This window comes from Pinus tabuliformis, chromosome 8, assembly GCF_031772625.1.
Source record: "Pinus tabuliformis cultivar Carrire ecotype Pingquan chromosome 8, CPIR1, whole genome shotgun sequence".
Taxonomy (NCBI): domain Eukaryota; kingdom Viridiplantae; phylum Streptophyta; class Pinopsida; order Pinales; family Pinaceae; genus Pinus; species Pinus tabuliformis.
In genome coordinates, this window is record NC_142294.1 from 2045274416 (window position 1) to 2045298781 (window position 24366).

At 40.0% G+C, this 24366-nt stretch overlaps 1 pseudogene; it reads left to right on the top strand.

Annotated features, from left to right (window-relative positions):
- Nucleotides 1-23061: 23061 nt before the first annotated feature.
- Nucleotides 23062-23507, top strand: LOC149244670 (ubiquitin-conjugating enzyme E2 10 pseudogene; annotated as a pseudogene).
- The last annotated feature ends 859 nt before the right edge of the window (nucleotides 23508-24366 follow it).

The window sequence follows — 24366 nt, forward strand, 5'->3', positions numbered from 1 at the left end:
TTGGTCATGCCTTTTGGCCTTACTAATGCACCTTCCACACTTCAAGGTTTGATGAATTCCACTTTTAAACCCACCCTTAGACATTTTTTGTTAATATTTTTTGATGATATACGAATCTACAAAATGTCTTGAAAATATCATGTTCAACATGCTGACAGGGTACTCAAACTATTGGAGAAAGAATTGTATGAAAAACCCTCCAAATGTTTCTTTGAGGTACAAGAGTTGGAATATTTGGGTCATATTGTATCTCATGAGGGTGCTAAGGTAGGCCCTAACAAAATTAAATCCATCAAGGAATGGAAAATCCTCAAAACCTTAAGGCATCTTCAAGGATTTCTTAGGTTGATAAAGTATTATCACAAGTTTGTTAAGAATTATGGGAAAATAGAAGAAACTATAACATTACTAAAGAATGATGTATTTTCTTGGACTCTAGAAGCAATTAAGGCCTTTGAACATCTTGAAGAGGAAATGTGTCATGCTCCAGTCTTAGCTACACTGGACTTCACAAAAACCTTTATTGTGGAATGTGATGCCTCAAGAAATGGCATTGGTGTTATTTTAATGCAAGAAGGAAGACCCATTGCCATTGAAATTCGTCTAATCAAGGGGAATGATTTACACACACCTATTTATGGGAAGGAAATGTTGACAATACTACACACCCTAAGGAAATGATGCCCCTACTTAATGGGAAGACACTTCAAGGTAAAAGCACATCATGATAGTCTTAAATACTTATTGGAACAAATATTATCTTCAGAAGAGAAACAAAAATAGGCCAAAAATATATTGGGTTATGACTCTGAAATCATCTACAAAATAGGGAAACAAAATGTTTTTGAAAATGCACTCTCAAGAAAGGACGAGGATGTGGAGGCATTGTTTATTTCTATTATCCAACTTGATTGGATAACTGAACTAAGGGATGAATGGAAGAATGAAGAAGAGGTGTGGGCACTCATTCAAAAGTTGTAGCAATATACTAGTGTATCTGATACATTTATTTGGAAAAATAATTTACTGTGATACAAAGATCATGTATATCCATGTAAGAACTCCCAAATCAAACGAATTGTTATTTTGGAATTGTACACCTCTACTATAAGAGGGCACTTAGGATTTTTAAAAACTTACCAGTGGGTCAAGAATGAATTCTTTTGGGATGGCCTTAAATCTTATACCCAAAATTTTGTGGCAGAATGTTTGGTTTACCAAAAAAATAAAGTTGAAAAAATTAAGATCCCAAGTCTTTTACAACCATTATCCATTCCAAGTCAGTGTTGGGAGGAGGTCTCATTGGATTTTATCACAGGTCTACCAATGTCCGAAGGAAAGAGTATCATTATAGTGGTGTTTGATAAGTATGCGAACTTTTGTGCACTATCTCATCATTTCAAAGCCAATACAGTCGCTACTGCATTCATGGAGACAATTCAAAAGCTACATGGAAACCCATAGATTATAGTAAATAACAAAGAACCCATTTTTCACTAGAAATTTTAGATAGAATTATTTTCTTGTCTCCGTACTCAATTGGCTCATAGCTCATCTTATCATCCTCAATCTGATGGGAAAATTGAGATAGTGAACAAATGTTTGAAAGGATATCTTTGTTGCTTTGTATCTGATAAACAAACACAATGGGTTAAGTGGTTACCCCTAGCAGAATGGTGGTATAACACTTCCTTCCACATCACAAAAAAGATGACCCCATTTATGGATATCATCCACCATACATAACATCATCACTAAGAGGAAAGTATAAGGTTCAAGTAGTGGAAGATCACATCGAGCATCATCAACAAGTTCTCCAACTTTAAAGGATAATATGAATTTGGCGGAAAATCGAATTAAACAAGTAGATCAAAGTCCCACTGAAAGAAGTTTTAACATGGGTGATGGATATTTTTATGTCTACAACCATATAACAAAATGTCCCTCAAGCAAGCTAAGAAGGATAATAAATTATCTCCCAAGTATTATGACCCTTATATGGTGTTGCAAAAGATTGGTACTATGGCATACAATTTAGAGATACTCGCATCTTCGCAAGTTCACCCAATTTTGCATGTTTCATGCTTAAAGAAGGTTATAGGTGATAAGATCCTGGTTCAAACTATATTTCTAGAACTTAACGAGGAAGGACAAGTCATAATGAATCCTGAAGAAATCACTGAAATTAGAACCTGACAACTATGAAATTGTTAAATTTCAGAGTATCTCATTAGGTGGAAGAAGTTACCTATTGAATATTCCACATGGGAAGATGAGTATTTTATGCAGAATCATCCATAACTACTCAAGTGTTGAAGACAACACTTTTTTGAAGGAGAGGGGCATGTTAGGTCCCTATAATACTAGTGTAACCCTTTATTGTTATTGTTGTAACCTTACATTATTATTTTTATGTCGGCCCTAATTATAGTTTTACCGTTTAGAATCCTATATACCAAGGAGGTCTTGTCATTTGAATCATCCAAGAATTGTTCATTTGTGTGATGTAAAAGGAGGTTTCCCCCTTGAAGCGGCTTATTATCAAATCTTTGGGCTATATTTTCTTATGTTTTTAGGTTATCATGATCTGGATACATAACAATGATTAGCATATCTTAATTAGCTTTTAGCTTTTTCTTCTCAATGTCAATGGTGAAATGTCATTAATGCCATTCAAGAACTTCCATTTGAAGTTCCAACAGTTCCACACCACTTACCCTTTAGGCATCCTCTCACTATGAGGAGAAAAACTAGGCACGAAGACAAAGAATACTATCCTCTCCTATATCGCCCTCTATAGTAAGACTAAGGATGCTAGGGGTCAAGGAATCTTCCTTGATGCGCGTGCCCCAATAAATTCTTCTGAGAGACCCAATTTAGGGTTCATCCCCAAAGCATCATGATCTTCAAGGTAATGGTATCCCAACACCTTCTGATCCAAGATCTTTTACTTATGGATGCATCACAATTACATGAAACACAACTTATTAACCATGAAACTTAAAAGGACATAAAATAATGTGGAAATAAAACGATAGCAAGAAATCATGACACAAATATTTGATTTTGGAGTTTGTCCATTTTGGACTACGTCTCCGGGCCCTACTCAATAATGGGGAGGTCTTCTTTCATTAAGTGACATAAAAAGAGATAAAAGTAAAAGCAACATTCAATTATAATCCTTATACCTCCAAGTTGGAAGATGGACAAAAAAGGGAGAGTCCAACTTCAGAAACAGATAGTACCATTGAAATCCTGATGAAAAATCGTGCAAAAACGCCTATCCGAACACCTAGTTCGAATAATCAGGCTTTTTGCACCCTCTCGAAACCTCCCTGCCACTTAAGGAGAGGTTCTGACCCATGCTTCCAGGTCGGGTTACTGCTACGTACAATGTTCTAAACTATCAGCCAGTCTCCTTCTTTCCCTGTATGGACCATCCATTGTATAATCTTAATCGGTCGACTCCTCAAATTTCGGGAAGTTCCAAACATATGAAAAGTTTTAGCAAGAGACGTTTCCAACAGAGATTCTTGGGGCCGCAAATACTATGTAGGTAACAAAACTTGTTTTAAACATAGAAAAATCACTTTAACACCGTTTTCACATGAATCAACGTATTCCCTGAATCCCGATAGCTTTATCGGTGCTGATAACCTATCGACGTAGAGATTGAAAATCGCCATTGGCGTAGATATTAGTGGAAAATCTTGTGCCTTTAGAACAAGCACCGTGCGATAATAGCGAACTTGATGGGCTATTAAACCAAATACATAATAATCGGTTCTAGAAGCCTCATCGCAAATCGCAATCGGTGGGAACTGAGGTTGGTACTCTATGCGACTACTTCCCTTTGCGAACTGCGATTGCAATATCACAAATCGCAACCTGACTATGCGATTGTGATATATCGCATCACAACCTAGCTTGATCTAGAGGCCGATTCTTTAACTCTCCTCTTCTTGAGATCTGCGATTGCGATGTATCACATCGCAACCCTCACTTGCTTGGGGCCGATTCTTTAACTTTGACTGCCGCTGATCTGCGATTGTAATATCGCAAATCGCAACTCAGCAGTGTTGGGGCCGATGTTCTTAAACTGTGACCTCTTCCTTATGGATCTGCGATATGAGGGACCAATGGCGTCCTGCCACTTGGCACTTCCCCATTCGCTGAGAGTTTTTCCACGTCACTTCCTCATGTCACCTGTCCAAGTCAAACTTGATCTTTGACTTGCTCTAACTTCTTCATATGAACTCGGATTTCAGTGTCGTTCACACCATTGTAATCATGATGATGAGCACTTCAATTCAATGCTACATTTATAGAGTTTCTGTCTCTTTAAGTTTTGAACCTTCTTACCATGCCACTGGTACTCTTTTAGAGATCCACCTGGATCAATCCTCCCCACTAAGAGCTTTTGGACTGCCAAAATCCTTTTTAGTAAATTGGAAAGTGAGGAAATTGCTCCCTCACTTTTTCTTTCTCCATCCACCGAGATTTACTCAGATGCATTGCTTTAAATCCCACACAAATGTTCTCCACATCTCCCCGTCGTGAAGTTCTGTTTTTCTTGTCGATTATGATATCTTGAGGAAACTTGTCTAGATACTCTGGTGAAAAATCGTCCACTATAAGAATCTATGCAACCTCTTCGATATCCATAATCAATGGAGGTTCATAAAGCTTAAGGTTTTATTTACTATTGAGTACATTTGCATATAAGCAGGCAAGTTAAGACGAAAATCATTGTCTCCAATATTTGCCAATATGGTGAAGGGACCATATCGAATGGGTCTCAATTTCTTCCCTTCTCCCTTCATTCTATCCTTGCTGATGTGGGGTCATACCTTGTCCCCAACTTGAAACTGATGGTCAACTCGGTGCTTATCATGTCGAGCTTTATTCTGTGACTGAATCTTCTCCAACTGCTCCTGCACTACCTGATGAATCACCTGTATCTGCTGAATAAACTTCATTGCTTTGTCCCTATCATCTTGTCCATTGCCATCCTCATATTTCCCAAAGACCATGTCTAAGGGATCCCTTGGTAGATAACCAAAATATGTCTCTAACTGTGAGCTCTGTGTGGATGAATGTGCTGCTCGATTGTATGCATGCTGCACATAAGGATGTTGTTCATCCCACAACTTGGGATGTTTTCCACAATAGCCTCGTAACAAGTGTGCCATGGTGCGGCTGACGACCTCTATCTACCCATCGTTCTGTGGATGAAATGTCGTACTTCTTTTTAGCTTAGTGTCCATCATTCTCCATAAGCTAGCCTAGAAATATCCAAGAAAGCGAGAGTCTCGATATGACACAATTGATGTGGGAAACCCAAAATGGACCCAAACATGCTGAAAGAAAAGATAAGCAATCTGCTTAGCAACGACCTGCTTTTTACAAGACATTAAAATACATGTTTTACTAAAATGATCCACGACGACATACACATAGTCGTGACCTTTCCTAAACATAGGCAAACCTCCTACAAAATCCATGGACACACTTTCCCATGGTCGACTCAGAATAGGGAGTGGTGTGTAGAGCCCAAGCTTTCTATTAGAGGGCTTTGAAACATAACACAACACACAACCCTTTATAAAACGAGTTAGAATGTTTTTTATATGAGGTCAAAAACAAAACCTTTGTAAATGACATAAAGTTTTTTCAACCCCAAAATGACCAGACAGAATAGAGGTATGAGCCTCTCGGATTACATGTACCCTTTCATCAATGAGTATGCACAGTTTGCCAAGGTGATACAATAGTTTTCCCTACAAATAATAATTGTCCACATGCAATCCACAAGTCAGCTTTGCATAAATATCTTTAAAATCACTATTGTTAGCATATTGTTCAACATAACCTTCTAACGATAAAGAAGCATTTTGCGAAACTACAGATGCAGAAATAGGAGGGCGAGAAAGCATATCTACTACTTTTTTGCTGGCGCCCTTCTTGTATTTTATTAGTAGATGGAATTGCTAGAGAAATCCCATCCATCTAAAATGACGGGCTTGTTGAAGCTTGGTATGTGACTGAAGGTACTACAAGGGCTGATGATACGTATGGATGATGGTCTCCTTTCCGATCAGGTAGTGTTTCCACTTCTTTACACTCTCGAGCATGGCGTACAACTCCTTGTCATACATGGGATAATTCACAACAACCTGGGAGAAAGTATCCAAATGGTAACATACAGGCTTCCATTGCTGCATTAATACAACAACCATGGCATATCCGCTGGCATATGTTTCAATCTGAAAAGGCTGTTGAAGGTCTGGTAAGGCTAGCACTGGTGCTGTGCTGATCTTCTCTTTCAACGTGTCGAAGGATTTTTGTTGTTTTTCTCCTCACTGAAAGGCCTGCTTCACAATTGTTAATGTGTGTAAGGGGGCTATGATAACATAGAAGTTCACAATGAACCTTCTCGAATACAGTAATGCACCCAAAAAGCTTCGGACCTTTGTAACATTTATGGGCTCAGGCCACTTCATAATCACATCTACTTTAGAGGGATCTATTTTCAATTTCCCATTACCGACTATGTGACCTAAATAAACCGGAGAGGTCTTCCCAAACTCACACTTTGACAATTTTACATACAATTTTTTTATAGAACATCAAGCACTTTCTTCAGATGACATACATGTTCATCCCACGTCCTACTATAAACGAGAATATTGTTTAGATATACAAGCACAAAGTCATCAAGAAAATTCCTAAACAGACCATTCATTACCCTCATAAAAGTGGTCAGAGCATTCCATAGTCCGAATGACATCATCATCTATTCGAACAACCCCTGTTTGGTTTTGAATGCAGTCTTCCAAATGTCTTGTTCTACAACTCTAACCTGGTGATATCCACTACGCAAATCTAGTTTTGTAAATTAGACAACATTTTTCAACTGATCTAATAATTCATCATGCGAGGGAGAGGGTATTGATTCTTCACCGTAATTTTTTTTAGCACCCTGTAGTCTATGCACATTCTACACATGCCATCTTTCTTTGGCACCAACATGATCGGTGAGCCACATGGAGAAGAAATAAGTCTGATGACCCCTTGACTTAGCAATTCCTGCACCTGTTTCTTGATCTCCTCCATCTCGATAGAAGCCATCTTGTACGTGCCAATATTCGATAAAGGAGCATCCTATTGTAAATGGATCTCATTTTGGATTTCCCATTTTGGGGGCAATCCTCTCTGTTCCTGAAACAATCCATCATAGTTAGAAATAATTTCAAACAATTATTTCTTATGATCAGGTTCACAACCTTTGAAAGCGTCAGTTGTCTTGACCTCTTTTGCTCTCACTACCATGGGTAGGCACCCTTTACTGGAATTAACCAGTCGTTTAATCTATCCGGCACTTACAAGGCGAGCACTAACTTTCATATGATGATATCTGACTATATATTCTACTCAGTCCTTCGTGAGGTGGTATTTATTTTCGTGCCAAAGAAAACTGCCTTTTTTTCATATAGATACATACTTTCCAAGATAATTCCAAAGATAGCCAAAGGCACTACACCTAACTCTACCTCATCAACTAATTTGGAAGCAATAACAAATCTGGCCCTACATTGCTTGGTTACTTGTAATTTTGCTTTATTTCTTACCCAATCAAGCGGGTATGGGCTTAGATGAGGCTTAGTTTCGAGGCCTACTAACGATTCTGAGATTAAATTTTCTTGGGAACATGAATCGAATAGAGTTTGCACCTTTGTGTGTTTTATAATAACCTTGATGTGGAATAGTTCAATTCTCTTCCACTCATTACTTAAAGGCTCATTCAAGTAACTAGTACTTGCAATTGAATCAAAATTATTACTAACAGAAGGAGTACCTTTTGCACCCATGGTTGTGATCAATGTCTCACCACTAGAATCTGATCCAAGGTCCTGCTGTGTTGTTGCCACTGTCTTTTGCTTGCCCTTTCCGCTGAATCTCTTTGGTCTCAGCTGTGGATGTAGCTTCCAACAGTGGTCCTCGTCATGACCTTATCTCTTGTAATGTATGCAAGATGGTGTTTCTCTATCCTCTTTCTTGGCTACAACAGTCTTCTTAGCCTTCCCCTTTCCTTTCTTCTAGAATTTTCCATGCTGAGGGTTGAACGGTGTTTTCTTGGCTTGATCCTATCTACCATTCTTGCCTCGACTTTCAAGATGAATCACCTTTACCTTGGACGCATCAATCGTAGTAGGCTTGAAAAATTATAGCGAGTGTCTTATGTAACTATGTAGCGCACCAACATACTTAGTTACAGTCTCGGGCGAATCTAATGAGGTGCCCAAATTTAATGCTTGTTTCCGAAACTCTTCAGTGAAGCTTTGCACATTTTGGCCTTTACCTTGCCTTAGATATTCCCATTCCATTAGTGCCTTTTGTTTATATCCCAAAGAGTAATATTGGTCTTTCAATGCGTAAATAAAACTGGACCAAGAGGAAAGAAGGTTACCCGACTTGTTGCTGTGCTTTTGCAACTTGCTCTCCCACCAAATGAGAGTAGTGTCACTTAGCCGAAGAGATGCTAACTGGACCTTTGCCTCATCTTCTTCAATATGCCAAATCCGGTAGGAGACGTCTATCTATCTTATCCAATTATTAAGTTTTTCTGCACTACACTCTCCATTATACATGGGCAGGTCAAACTTTACATCTAGCTTGACTAACGATTTCTTAGAGGTATGTTTGGAATCACGATTAGAGTGATGAGAGCTATCACTTGAAGAAGGAGATGGAGGAGGCTCTTCTCCACCACCTTCATGATTTGCGGATCTATTGTCATCGACATCTTTCTTCTCATGCCCAAGTGCCTTCTCATACTCTGAAAACAACTTGTCCACCTTCTCTATCATATTGTAGAATAACTTGCGGAAATTTTGTTCCTCTTCCCAACGACCTTCTTCATTTGCCATGTTTCTTCTTCATTGCTCACGTCCTGCTTCAGGATCAAAGGACTTAATCTTTCCTTTTCCTTTTCGTAGCTTGTTCTAGGTTAGCATATACTCATGCAATTCGCATCGACAAAGACCTGCTCTGATACCAAACTTGATCTAAGGTATTTTACTTATGGATGCATCAAAATTACATGAAACAAAGCTAATTAACCATAGAACTTAAAATCACATAAAACAATACAGAAATAAAACAATAAGCAAGAAACCATGAAACAAAGATTTGATTATGGAGTTCGTCTAATTTGGACTATGTCTTTGGGCCTTGCTCAATAGTGGGGAGGCCTTCTTTCATTAAGTGGCATAAAAAGAGATAAAAGTACAAGAAACATTCAATTACAATCCTTATACCTCCAAGATGGAAGATGGATGAAGAATGGAGAGCCTAGCTTCAGAAACAGATAATACCACCGAAATCCTGGTGAAAATTGTGCAAAAATGCCTATCCAAACACCCAATTCGGATAATCGGGCTTTCTGCACCCTCTTAGAACCTCCCTGCTGCTCAAGGCGAGGTTTCGGCCCCTACTTCCAGGTCAATTTACTGTTGCATACAATATTTTGAACCATCACCCAGTCTCCTTCTTTCCTTGTGCAAACCGTCCATTATATAATCTTAATCGGTCGCCTCCTCAATTTCCGGGCAGTTCCAAAAATATGACAAGTTTTAGAAAGCGGTGTTTCCAATAGGGATTCTCGGGGCCACAAATAGTATGCAGGTAACAAAACCTATTTTAAACATAGAAAAGCTCCTTTAACACCATTTTCACATGAATCGGCGTATTTCCTAAATCTCGACGGCTTTATCGATGTTGATAACTCATTGGTGCAAAGATAAAAAATCGCCATCGACGTCTCAATCTGCAGACAATCCGGTGCCTTTACAACAAGTGCCCTGCGATAACAGCGGACCTGATGGGATATTAAACCCAATACATAATATATCAGGTCTGGAGGCCTCATTGCAAATTTCAATCGGCGGGAACCGAGATTGGTACTCTATGCGACTGCTTCCCTTTGCGGACTGTGATTGCGATATCGCAAATCGCAACTTGACTTTGCGATTGCGATATATCGCATCGCAACCTGGCTTGCTCCTGGGGCTGATTCTTTAACTGTTCCCTCCTTGCGATCTGTGATTGCGATGTATCGCATCGCAACCCTAACTTGCTTGGGGCCGATTCTTTAACTCTGATCGCCTCCGATCTGCGATTGTGATATCACAAATCGCAACTTGGTAGTGCTGGGGCCGATTTTCTTAAACTGCAACCTCTTCCTTCTGCGATCTGCGATATGCGAGACCAATGGTAGCCTGCCACTTGGTGCTTACCCATTCGCTGATAGTTTTTCCACGTCACTTCCTCCTACCACCTGTCCAAGTCAAACTTGATCTTTGACTTTCTCTAGCTTCTTCATATGAACTCGGATTTGAGTGTCATTCACACCGTTGGAATCAAGATGACGAACACTTTGACCTGATGCTATGTTTATAGAGTTTCTGCCATTTTGAGATTTGAGCCTTCTTACCATGCCACTGGTACTTTTTTAGAGATCCACCTCGATCACCTTCCAACCAAAGTCATGATTGGAGTGCTAGTGGGTGAAATTAGGGATGTTGTCCCACCCCTCCCATGAAGGACCATCTATCTATATAGCCCCATCTCCCATATGTGAATCATTTAGAATAGAAAATAACTTGTGTCTACAGCCACTAAGATGCCATTACTAATCACAACAAAAATATTAACTTGAACTTTAAATATTTTGAGGCAATAATATGTAGTTCAATTAAACTAGAGGTTGCCAACTCATCACATGGAAGTTCATCTAGATGGTCTACTACCATACTGAATAATCATCAGTAATATCTATTCATAACGTTTGTCACCAATATAATTGCATATTCTAAATCATCACCATGGCATAATCATCAACATAATCACTAACTGTAAGCAAGAAGCTAATGCAAACAAGGCAATATAATGAATCCATCACATGATTAGACATAGTCATTAAACATTTCCATCACAACCATTATCATTATTACACAAACCGACATATCACAATTATTATCACATCCATTAATAGTAAAAGTCAAATAACCAGATCTTCGACATGAGGTCCTCAAAGAATAGTGTGTAATCCCTAAGGATATACCAAGGCTAATGTAATATCAGGGCCAATCAACTAGAGCGGGGCATTACATAAAACCCCTCTTAACATAGACTTTGTCCTAAAGTCCTCACAACGGGAAGGGAAATAGTGACACATCTCCTCAACATCCTCCCTTCCAACTCATTGAGATTACAAAGAATTAACTGAATTTTAAAGCACCCCAAAGTTTAGTCATTTGTACTTAGTATTCTCTTAATTTTTTCCAATATATACATAGAATTAACTAGGTGGAGTGGAGCATCCACACATGCACATGTCATCATTTCTTTCAAATCAAGAAGTACAAGTTTTGAAGGGAACACCATTTTCCAAATATTATCAAATTCTTGGAAACATAGATGACCCACCTTCATTCGACAAGTAAGCTATATGTCTCAAAGATCAATTGGGCATAGATGGAGGATTTTGAGGCTATCTATGTGTATATCACATAGGGTTCCTGACTTCCAAACTAAACAAAATGGGAGAAAATATCCTCCTAGAGGTAACCCACTTGGGTGGTTAATATGTAACACACCATGCACTTCAAATCACATGAAGCACCCCTAAGCATGGCGTAGATATTTTCATTGTAACCCCAAAAGCTAACAAAAAAACTTGTGAATTTCCAAAGCCATTGGTACAAGTAAGCACTGGATGAAGCCCAATACAGTGGGAAAGAATGAATCCAACACATTTAAGAAACTAGAGGGTTGTGCCTCGCAAAAGAATAATCTATCAGTAATATTGAATATGAGATGATGAAGATGGATATCCAATAAATCATAAGAAAGGCTCCTATGTATTTTCATTTTACAAAAGAAATTCGAGAGAGTAGAGAAGATGAAAAGCCTTCCAATAAAAAAGTAAAGTAAACAATCAATAGTTTGAACAAGGTACTTATGAACCAAATGGTAGGCATGAAAATAAAAATAAATTGAGAATAGTTGCATCAAACATTACAAGGATAATAAAATTAGCTCACTCAGTAGCGATTAAAATCCTTGGAAGCATCTTTTTTCTTTTTTGACACACTATTAATACTTTAGAATCTATTATTAAATCTATTGGATTCTATCTACTTAAGTGTAATACATAATGTATATGGCAAACATTTACATATGTGTAATAGGTAATGTATAAGTGAATTCCCATATATCACAGATAATATGATACAAGACTAATATTATACTTACAAACCTTGTTTCAAAGGTTCTCTATCTTCATCCATAAGCTCTATTAATCCACTTCAATAAATATACCAACTCATCTCCAATGAGACATCACATAGATGTTTGTCTATGCTCAGTGGTTAATTATTCTTCTATTTCAATCATATAACATGTGCAATTTTTCTATTCTAATTATAAACGTTGTGCATTGTTAACATTGAAATTACAATGGAAAAACACTCTGATGCAGAATACTGCCAAACGCAGCCGAACCCTAGCCAGCCGCCGCCCCTGACCGCTTTCGCTGTAGCCGCTGCCGGTCTTCTGCTGGTAGCCTGCCATGGCAATGGCGGTAGGAGGGGAGAGCTCCGCCTCCCCTCCAAAGGAAACTTCAAGCTCTGACAAACTTCAGCATGCACAGCCTCTGCACCCCTCTGGCGCAATCCCTGATCCTGGGCAAGAAGGACACACGACACCAACAGAGGAGGAAAATACAGAAAAAGAGACGCACAACAAAGCTGCGCCGTCACAGCCAAAGGCGACCTCGGCCACCTGTATCCCAAAGGCTGCAGAACGTATCAAGGTTGACCTGCCCAGCCACCGCATCAATGGTGAGATCCAATACATGCAAGATCATGCACTAATAGGAAAGTTTCTAGGTTTCTGGCCTACGGAAAAAGCCTTACAAGGTTGGATAGCATCAAAATGGAAGCCCAAAGGACAAGTTACTCTGCAACTAGGTCCCAAAGGTTTTTTCACAGCAATATTTCACTGTGTGGAGGACAAAGTGCGGATATTCGAAGGAGGACCATACTTCTTCAACTCTTCTGGTCTCTATCTCACGGAATGGAAACCAAGATTCAACCCGGATAAGGAAGATTTCAGCTGGGCTCCGGTTTGGATAAGGATGTACTCCCTCCCAGTGGAATACTGGAAAGAAGAAACGCTGGCTGACATAGGCAACAAACTGGGCACCTTCATCCGAGTCGCGGCTGAAACAAAAACCCGCAAATATACCTCGTATGCTAGGATCTGCGTCCAAATGCACCTGACCAAAGCTTTAGCTGATACGGTAAGTCTCTATCACGATGACTATGAATGGACTCAACCTTTAGATTATGAGCATATTCCCTTCCGCTGTCGCAAGTGTCATGAGCATGGCCACCTCTTCCGAGATTGTCCATTAAATTTACAGTCCAAAGCCGCTACCGCTGTCTCTGACAAAGACTCCGAAGGTTTCATAAAAATTCCCAACCGCCGTAGGCATGCCAAAAAAAGTCAGCCAGTCATGGACACCGCCTTCAAAGCTGACTCCCAGAACAGATTTTCTGTTCTTGCCTCACAAGTTTCGCAAGACCAACCCAGTTCTGTCCCCCCATTCAAGATCTCTTCGCCCTCTACTTCCCTCAACCCCTCAGCCCCCTTGCAGTCCTCAGACCCTGTTCTTTCGAATCTCTCTCCTAACCCTTCTCTGGAGAAAGGAAAATCGGTCTCAGGTCCCAGTCCCCTCTCCTCCTCCCCAGAGAAATCTATGCCGGATAACAAACAGCAAGACTTTGACATGGAGACTGATGCTACTCTCGCTCTCAGTCTTCAGGAAGAAGCGGATGAGGAAGAACAGAGTGATACTATTGTCATGGAGGAAGATCAGGTGGATGTCAGTTTAGATGGTTTAGATATCTTCACACTGGAAACGACATGCAAACAGAGAGAATACAACTCAATTCCCCCCTGGCAAATAGACAAGCTGGAAGGAGTCTTAACCAAGGTGCAGCACAATAAAAGCCTTGGCATACAAGGAGGCAGCCCATGGGACGGAAAAAAGGTGCTCAAAGAACCCAAGAAAAGAGGAAGAAAGACAGACCTTCAAAGAACCATAACAATAGGTGAAATACTTATGGAATCAGGGAGATTCCCTAAGTTGACAAAGTTCTATAAACCCAAACCTCAGTTTACATGAAGTTAATATCCTGGAATGTGAGAGGACTCAACAGCCCCTCAAAACATAGAATGATCAAAAACTTGATTCAACAAGAAAAACCAACCATAGTTTTTCTTCAAGAAACTAAAAGCAGCACCGAAGCTATTGAAAGAATTCGTGGCAAGGTCTGGGCAGGAAGCAGTTCTATTTCTGTAGACGCCTCTGGAGCCTCAGGCGGTTTGGCCATTCTGTGGAACCCGCAGATCATCTCATTATATGACTTCCATGCCACTCTCCATCTTATTCAAGCCTCCTTCCACCTCATAGGCACCGGAATCCATGGGCATCTCACAAATGTTTATTTTCCTCAGACAATACAGCACAAATTGGATCTGCTGGAAACGATCTCTATCCTCAATGAAAATAGGCAATTCCCACTCTGGATTGGAGGCGGCGACTTCAACATAATAACATCCATGGAGGAGAAACAAGGAGGTAGAACCAGGCTCGACAGTGACAGTGATGGCCTCAGACAATTCATTCAAACAAATCAACTTATGGACATTCCAACCTCCAATGGAATCTTCACTTGGACTAACAAGCGTCGAGGTACTCATCATATTGCTTCCAGGCTTGATAGATTCCTTCTCTCTGACAATGCAATCCACCTGGGAGGGGATTTAAATGCCTCCATTATCCCACAAGGAGGTTCTGATCATTGGCCAATTCTGCTACAATGGTCAAGGCCAGGTAACTGCTGCAACAGACCTTTCAGATTCGAAGCATTCTGGTTCACAAATGCCAATTTTAAGGCAGTAGTCAGCGATGCATGGGCTTCGTACATCCCGCCAGAGAGAGCCAAAATGTATCAATTCCAACAAAAATTGAAAAACTTGAAACACGTCCTCAAAGTTTGGAATCACACAAATTTTGGTAACATCCATGCAAAGCGCCAACAATTGGAACAACAAATGCACAAACTTCAACAAACTCTCATTCTTGAAGGCAGAACAGACGAACAAGCACAATAGGAGAAGATACTCTGGAACCAAATTGAAGAGCGTCGGAAACAAGAGGAAATATTAGATCATTTTGGGATTCAACTGCGTTAAGTAAGATCATTCACGTATGACCATTTCCATGAGAGATAGTCGTAACTGACTAATTTCTCATGATTTTTGAATAGTTCACTTAGCACTTATTGCATCGGGTGATGCTCACAGGGGTGAAGAAGTCCCACTTCTTCACCCCTGTGAGCATCACCCGATGCAATGAGTGCTAAGTGAACTATTCAAAAATCATGAGAAATTAGTCAGTTACGACTACCTCTCATGGAAATGGTCATACGTGAATGACCTTACTTAACGCAGTTGAATCCCAAAATGATCTAATATAATGCACTGCGTAAAACCCCCATACAAGAGGAAATACTCTGTCGGAAAAAATCCAGAATCAACTAGCTAAAAGAGGGGGAGAAGAACACAAAATTCTTTCACAAAGCCACAATTCAAAGGCGAATGCACAATAATATTACCTTCATCAACAATCAACAAGGTGAAAGAATTGAGGAACATGAGGATATGGAAAAGGAATTCACAGGTATTTTAAAGAAATTCTAACGGAACCCATAGATAACAGGGACGACGCAATCAGAGCCATCACGCAACACATTCCCAGTATCATAACTGCGTATCACAATAACAAACTTCTCCAGCCCACGTCCATGCAGGAAGTAGAAGAAGCCATGGCTCAACTCAAGGATGGAAAAGCTCCTGGGCCTGATGGCTTCACAACCAACTTCTTCCATGAATTTTGGGAACTCATCAAAGTTGAGGTATGGGACCTCGTTGAGGAATCCAGAAGCATGCACTGGATCCTCCCGACCCTCAATACCACTGATCCAGGTGGATATTGGTGGCCACCTGCCAGGTCCACCTGGACCCCCACCATTGTCTTTCTCAGCATTTTCAGTTTCCTTAATTGTAGCACAGTTTACTATTTTTAGCAGTTTTTCGGGTCCTGAACTTCCGGAGCCGTTTTGAGGCCCTAAACGACGTTTTTTTGGAATTCTGGGGCGACTGAGCCCTATTGTTGCCTCCCAAAGTGATAGTACTCGGATAGATCTTTCTAACGAGCTATCGTACGCGTCAAACGGAGATCGTATGCCAAAGTTACGACCCCGGGAAATTGATGTACCAATTTACCCAAACGGGGCCCACAATTTGGCGTTTCATCTTCTAGGGTTAGGTTTCGGTATGTGAAGGGTTTTCCATTGTTTCTCAACAATAAATAGGCCTTCGAGCCTCATTGTAATACAGTTCAGAGGCATGTAGCCATCACATCTCTTCTCAGAGATAAGCTACCATCGCCCTAGCTAGTTTATTGCCATTTCTGTTTGTAAGCATATGTCAGTATTTTCCATTAATGAAATGAAGTATTATTTCCGCTGCATCTTTGTGTATATGGTTATCTCTGTAATTTGTTGCGTTCCTGTTTAAATCTGGATCAACCACCTTCATAGCTTTGGTTCCCAAGGGAGAAGAGCCTAACAGGCCGGAAAAATACAGACCTATCGCATTATGCAATGTTATCTACAAGTTAATCTCAAAGGTCATCGCCAACAGGCTCAAACCTCTCCTGCCCTTACTCATCTCACCAGAACAGACAGGATATGTGGAAGGTCGGCAGATCATGGATGGAATCATATTATCAAATGAGGTAATTCACTCATTAAAGATTCTTAAGAAACCAGGTATGATACTAAAACTAGACCTTTCTAAAGCTTTTGATAAGCTTAGTTGGAATTTCATTCAGAAAATGCTTTTAGCCTTTGGCTTCAATGCAACCTGGACCGGGTGGATTATGAACCTCATTACCTCTCCAAGTTTCTCTGTTCTTTTGAATGGCTCTCCTTCATCTCCCTTTCGACCCTCTCGCGGCATTCGGCAGGGGGATCCTCTTTCACCTTTTCTCTTTGTTCTAATGGCAGAAGGTCTCAGCAGACTTCTCAAATCGGCTGTTGCATCTCAAGAGCTTAAAGGTATTTCCATCCATGGTCTCAATCCTCTGTCTCATCAGCAGTTCGTTGATGACACCATGCTATTCGGTCATCCCTCCTCGAGAGAAGCCTCTGTTTTCAAGTCTCTTCTCTCCCTTTACTCCGATGCCTCTGGCACTTCCATTAATGCCTCGAAATCTCAGCTGTTCTTCTTTAACACCCCCCCATCTACTCAAAGAAATATTGCCAGAATTTTGGGCTTCACCATATCCCATTTGCCATCCAAATACCTTGGGGCTCCTCTCTCTGATTCAGCCATCAAACATGCTTCCTGGAGGTCTCTCCTTGACAAGCTTGAATCAAAGCTCTCATCCTGGACCTTCCGTGCTCTCAACATGGCGGGCAGACTAGTCCTGATCAAATCTGTCCTTCAAGCCATGCCGCTGTACCTCTTTTCCATTATAGCAGCTCCAAAATGGGTCCTTAAAGCCATTCACAACCTCCAGCGCAACTTCCTCTGGGGATCCACTGGAAGGAATAGAAAATGGGCTCTTGTTAACTGGAAAGAAGTTTGTAAATTCAAATCAGAAGGAGGTCTAGGGCTACAGGATCCACTTCAAAGTAACAACACAATGGGAGCTCGAATGTGGTGGAATTGGATCTCCAAACCTCATTCACCTTGGGCTCGATTATGGCAAGCAAAATATGCCTCAGGAAGTCAATGGAATGATCTCATCAGAATCAACTCCACAGCCCAAGGATCACCCATCTAGAATACTGCAAAGACTCACAACCACTTCATTCAAGAACACAGCTTCTGGGAAATCCACTCAGGCACGACAGCCAAGTTCTGGGAGGATTCGTGGCAGCAGCTCCCCAAACTTGCAAATCTATTCCAAAAGCCCCTCTGGAATTCTCATATGCAGCAAGAGAACCTTATCCAGGTTCACCAATTCTGGCAACAATCAGGGAATCATGGATACCAATTATGGAAACCGGCAAGCAGATGGCAGAGGGATTGGCAGGGCGAAACATATTCAGATATTGATCAGGAACTCACTCACCGAAGAATCCGTCACTCCAACCAGCAGGACAAGCTCAGATGGGGTCACACGCACAAAGGCACATTCACCACTAAAGAAGCACATCAACTGCGCTATTCAGACATCCAAGCGGATAAAGATCAAATATGGGCACGAGTTTGGTTACCAGGGCTATGGCCTAAGATCTCAACCTTCTTATGGTTGCTAAGTAAAAGGCGCATTCTCACATGGGACAATTTGATAAAAAGGGGATTCATTGGGCCTTCAAGATGCCCAAATTGCAATCTCAACCCTGAGACCATCAACCATCTAATGGAGACATGTCCGCTAGCCAAGCAACTATGGGAGAAAGTAGAGAAATGCAACAAGAGAACAGAACCCAGGGGAGAGGATGCAACGGAAAATATCAGGAACTGGGACAAGAACCCGTTCAAAAGCCAGCTTCTCAATACTTTATGGGGTCTCATACCAGGCTTTTTGTACTGGATTCTCTAGAAAGAGCGCAACTCCAGAATCTTCAACAACACTTCCCGGACAATCGACGCTCTGTGGCTCATCTACAAAAAAAACATCCAGGAAACCTTAGCCATAAGAACCTGGTATGATACAGACATGCCAGAAATGCAACAAGAGCGGGACATTTTGAAAGAATGGAATCTTGATCCTTCTGCCTTTGCCAAGGTCATCACCCGTCCCCCGCGCAGCTCCACCTCCCCATCCTCCTGGTCCCCACCAGCTATCAATTCATTCAAGCTCAATTTTGACGGGGCGGCCAAAGGAAATCCTGGTCATGCCGGATTTGGAGGAATCTTCAGAAGCCATACAGGAGCACTTCTGCACATTTATTATGGTTCAATAGGCAAAGACACTAATAATGTATCCGAGCTAGAAGGCCTCTAGCAAGGGATCTGTCTAGCAGAACAAAAGCACTTCTTCCCTCTTGAGGTTGAGGGAGATTCTCTCATCCTTATAGCAGCAGCCAAGAAAATTCAGGCAGGGGCTACAGCAGTCAAATTAGCAACTAGCTGGAGATTGCTAAGTAGATTGGAATCCCTGGAGGAAAAGCTTAAGAATCCCCAAAGTATAACCTTCCAACATGTACGAAGAACAGCAAACCAGGTAGCCGACAGAATGGCTAACCAAGGTGTTTCTCAGCCATCACCATACTTCTCTGGCTCTCTGGACATGGTAGATGATGATCAACTTAAAAGGGACTGCATCTCTTTGGTGCAAAAGGACCTCTCCCTCCCGGATGCGGGTGGTTGTAGCGCGTAGCAAGTTAGTGGCTCGTCACATGGGCATGTGTCAGCCCGGACGAGCCACGCATTACAGGTCCGGCGATCATTTAAGAACGGCGGCGACTGACCATCTGCGGGATTCAATACAGGTCCTTTCGGCATTAACTGCCCTCCTTGGTAGCGGGAAAATGGAGTTACAAAGGCCTGGCACCTCTGTCATTCTCCCGCAGTTCTGCATAAGGTTTGGGCGTTCGGAGGTTGCGTTGGCTCACTCTCTGGTTCTGAGGGAGGTCACGAAGGGGTACTCCTGCTCTCTGGCCAATTTGAGGATGCAGCGTGAGCGCCAAAGGATGATTAGCAGGCGTGGAAGCTCCAGAGGACGCGCTTCGTCTCAGCGGCAAGCTAATTCCCCCTCTTCCTCAATTGAGGTTTCTTCTGACTGCCGTCGCTCCAGGGGATGTGCAGTCGGCCGTGGCAGGGCAACGGAACACCGAGAATTAATGGATTGTGGCCACTCGGCGCATCCCATGGTAAGATATCGAATTCCATGCACTCTGGCTAATTCAACTTTCATAGTTTCGGTTTCGGTGGAGCATTGTAGCAATCCTGGTGGTCAGGAGGAAGCGTTGCAGGCAAGCCCTCCTCGGATTCCTGAGTTGGTTCCCACAGTCGACATGCAAGTCCCCGCTATTGACATGCTGTGCCCCGACCTTCGGGCAGGCCCCAGCGAACCTGCGCAGAGGAATACTCTTCCCGACCTGGACATCCCCAAGCAATTCAGATGCAAAGAGGAGGAAGAGCCGCACACCACAGATGATGAATAATTCGACCTGCAGTTCGCTACAAGTCTCTGTGAAGGGAAAGTTTTCTCCGGTTGCTCTCACCGTTATCTTGTCTGTGTCAGGACTCAGTCCTTATGTGTTTCAGTCCTTATATGTTTCAGTGACGGATATCCATATATGTTGCAGTCCTTATGTGTTTCAGTGTCGGCTATCCATACATGTTAAGTGTCGGTCTTATGTACTGTTCTGTGTCGATACGTCTCCAATTTTGTTCCCATGTAATTTTGGACATGATAATTCCTGAGCATTATGTCAATCTCTTGACAGGAATCACAGGGCTACGGCTCTGTTGTAACACTGATGATGTAAATTTTGACTTTTTGTAATATAATAGATTAGTCTGATTCAGAAAAAAAAAAAAAAAAAAAAAAAAAAAACATTGAAATTACAATCTAATTTATTTTGGTTAATAAAATATCTTAATAAAGAGTATATTCAACGCTTTAGAAGTCTCTCTCTTTCTCTCTTTATATATATATATATTGACAATATTATAAAATAATAATAATTTGTAAATTTTAAATATATTAAATTGTCTTACACCATTGTAACGCAATCTTTAACTTTGATATATACTAACAAATATTCACAGAACTTATTTTATTTTATTTTTGCATGTCAATTTCTATTGCCTCAAAATATTTAGATTACAAAATATTATTTATCATCGATAAGCATTGTACAACAAACTACATTTACTACATTCCTAGTGTCAGATCCTAGGATTGATCATGGATTTTTATTTTTTGCCTTTTCTTTTGCAGATGTAAATCCATTCTGTAAAATTATAAGGAACAATTATAGGGGGAACATTGACATAATTTCTCTGAGACAATTCCATTTTCGAAGGTTCTACCATATTTGTTGTTTCCTTGTAACTATCCAAATGATCTGACTTGTGGGTATGTTTTTTCCCACTCATTGCAAAAGCCAAAATTATGGCTACATCTCTATCCTTTTGATTTAAAGGATGAGTTCCTCTGCTGAGGGATGAGATGGTGCCTCCAATGGCTGAGCTGAGTCTAGAGGATTTGATTTAGTGGTAGATGTCCTCGGTTGCTGAGGGTTGTCTTGCTTTTGACCATAAGTACTCTCGGGCTTGCTCCCTCCAGACCTTTCCACCCATTACTTGTTTTATTTGAATCTTGGTGGGGAAATGCCCTTTGTAAAATGGGGCATACATTTTGAACATGACCAAGTTGTTGACAATTATTGTAGTGGAAAGCAATATTTTCATAATCCAATGGTTATGTAAAAACATTAACTCTTCACTTTAGTAGAATTTTATTTGTTAACTCTTTACTAAGGTCCACTTCAACAGAAATGCAAACAAATGTGAGAATTACTTTTGAAATTATTTCAGTTTCTATTTTGATGAAGTAGCCTATTAATTTCCCACATCTTCTAAGTTATCCAAATGTGTCAAATGGATGGGAAAGTTAGGAATCATTACTCATACTGGAGTTGTTGGAGACATCAAGGAAAGAAGATTAAAGCCAGGAAAACATGGTTGCATTGAGAAAATGGGACAACCTCAAAACCAGGGTCCTTGGTTGAAAAACTTCTATCAATTCTCTTAATTTTTGAAGAACACCACAGAGAATCCTTTTGAGTAGAATAACAACTTTGTGTTTCATGACTAGTTTTGTTATACCTGTTCTCAGAGGGTAGATGTTGAGGGCCAAAATCCATTAAAACAACAAATAATCCCATATTGCTCATAATATTCATGAAAAATATATCATTATTCACACATATGTCATATGGGATCAAAATAGTTTCTATTTCGAATAACAACCATGTTTGGTTGATTGTGGTAGTGACATTGAATGAGAGGTTAAGATATAGTTGCATTGTAGTTTTCTCCTAGTACCACTTAATGAACAATTATTTCTCATTGAATCCAAATAGGTGTTGTGTTAAAGTTCTTAAAGAAAACCAATAAATAATATGTTCAAAGTAATTTGATCAATCATCAAAGCGACTACTAGAATTGCTTCAAGAAAAATACTCGTTGAATGATGTACACAATAAGATTTAACTAGAAGTTTGAGTGTTTCATATTACAAATCCGTAAGTGAGAAGGATCCAAAAGATCTATTGAACACTTAGTTCTGAAATGGATTAAATTGGGCGAGACATGTGTTGGAATCGTTGAATTGAACTGTGAGTGTGTGAGAGATAGAGATTCACTCGTTTCTCTATAAATTCATCTTTAACTCAATACCGTTGAATTTTAGTGTCATAGACAATAATTACTACATTCATGAGTTTATCACCAATAAGGTTATTCTGTACTTTTTTCTTTTTTATTTCTACAATAGACTCATTCGATGATGTGGGTTTGAGATCATATGGTTTTGAGTCATCAGGATTTGGAAAAACAAGGCACAGGGGTTTGAGTTAGCAAGATCTGACAAAACAAGGCAATTCTACAAGGCATCTACTCTAATAAGCTATAGAAAAAATGACCTATGTATGATCACAACCTAGAGATGGTTCCGAGAGATATAGTTGCAGGTGGGTGAATTGGTTAATCACACACTAATTCAAGTCACACAAAGGTGAGTCCAAATTTGAATAAAGTTAAAGATAGTACTATTTATTCAAATGAATTCTCCATTTCATCCACACAATTTGACCTAGGCTTTCATCCATTCATTTTCTTCCACAGTATTTCTATTTTAAGGAATGAATGGTTTGCACAACACTCACAGCTGCAACCATGGCATCTAAAAGGATTTTAAAGGAGCTGAAGGATTTGCCAAAGGATCTACTGACATCTTGCAGCGCAGGTCCAGTGGCCAATGATATGTTTCATTGGTAAGACACAATCATCATACCTCTTGATAGTCTATATGCAGGGGATGTATTTGTGGTTACTATTCATTTTCCTCTTGATTATCCATTCAAGCCTCCAAAAGTTGCATTCCACACTAAAGTTTTCCACCCAAATATAAACAACAATGACAGACCTGTATGGACATATTGAAAGAATAGTGGAGTCCTACATTGACAATATCCAAGGCTTTATTGTCAGTCTGCTCCTTGTTGATTAATCCAAACCATGATGATATGCTTATGCTCAAGATTTCTCTTGTGTACAAGAACGACAAGCCCAAGTACGATTCAACTGCAAGAAACCAGACCCAAAAGTATGCAATGGGTTAGACATGTTAGAAAAAAACTTTTCATCTATAAAAATTCAACCTTGGATGAATTTGCTTTAAGGTCATGGTTATAAAACTAACCTCTTGTATGAAATGTTATTACAAGTTTTTTTTTTCTCCAAATCAGCTTAGAATGGTTACTTGTGACAAATATTAGGCGTTATATTCTTTTTTGGAAGTGGATATGCATCTTTTAAGATGACGATCAACTATTGGTGCTCTTATTTGTTCCATTAGGTTAAGAGATGGGCATTATTGGCATTTCATACTTTACGTGCTTTGATTTTTGCATTCAAGGATTTTATGTGATTCCATTATGTGACCTTAATCTATTATATATTTAGGCTTGGATTAGTATTCAATTTTCTGGTATTACTTGGTGAATGTCTGAAAGTGTTTTTTGTTGATGGTACCAAATACTTGCTATAATATTTTAAGGGTCAATTGATGGTTTCACTCTCAGTAATTGATACTATTATGATTCATAAATACCAACCATTATTTATACCAAGAAAATATAGGGATAAATGCCTAAACATTGAGAATTCCAAGTTTGTTCCATTATATTTGAGTGATTTTGAATTGTGATGTGAATAATGTTATGTATCTTAAAACATGTAAGTCGGTACAACAAATGTCCACACTTACTACTCTACCCTATTTAGTATTCAAAGAGATTTGCTTGTGGCTTTGGGTATATATAATTTATTTATTATTATTAATTTTTTTATCATGTTGAGTGGCTTCTCTTCAGAAGCATTTCATTGCTTTTGGATTTTGGACTATTAATTTATTTACTTGTATTTTCCTTGAAAGTGTGTGAAATGCTCATAAGGCTGATACTAATATAAAGCCGAAAA